Source organism: Myotis brandtii, unplaced genomic scaffold (genome assembly GCF_000412655.1).
Source record: "Myotis brandtii unplaced genomic scaffold, ASM41265v1 scaffold312, whole genome shotgun sequence".
Taxonomy (NCBI): domain Eukaryota; kingdom Metazoa; phylum Chordata; class Mammalia; order Chiroptera; family Vespertilionidae; genus Myotis; species Myotis brandtii.
Genome location: NW_005361955.1, coordinates 3,838,939 through 3,839,472, shown reverse-complemented (window position 1 = coordinate 3,839,472; position 534 = coordinate 3,838,939).

Sequence of the window (534 nt, the reverse complement as noted above, 5' to 3'; positions counted from 1 at the left end):
CAACCCAAAGTCTCCTATCTCTGGGCTTCACTCTCAGCCCTTTAATCCCCATCTTTCAAACAGGCATAGTGGTCGATGAGCTACCAATAATGGGGCAGTTACTAAGTCCCTTACATAAATGATTTCAGGAACTGTCCAGGGGCCCCATTGCCATAAAGGTTAGAGCACCATAATGATGACCTTGTAGCCAGCCTGCATGGGGCGGATTCCCAGTTCCCCTCTATACTAGCTGTGTCACCTTGACCAAGTTACATAACCTCTCTGTACCCCAGTTTTCTCCTCTGTAAAATAGGAATACCAATCGTTCCTACTTATTCTGGCTGTTGTACAAATTAAATAAGTAAGCATCTGTAGCCCTGAGAAGAATGCATGGCACAATGACAGCTGTTTTTATTAAACCTCATTTGATAGAAATGGACCCTGAGGCCAGACAGAGGGATGACCCATGCACCAAACTCAGCCTGTGAAGCTGGGTCTCCAACTAGCTCTATGTGAGCCACTGAGTGGAACTGTCCTCTACTCAGAAGAGGCTAA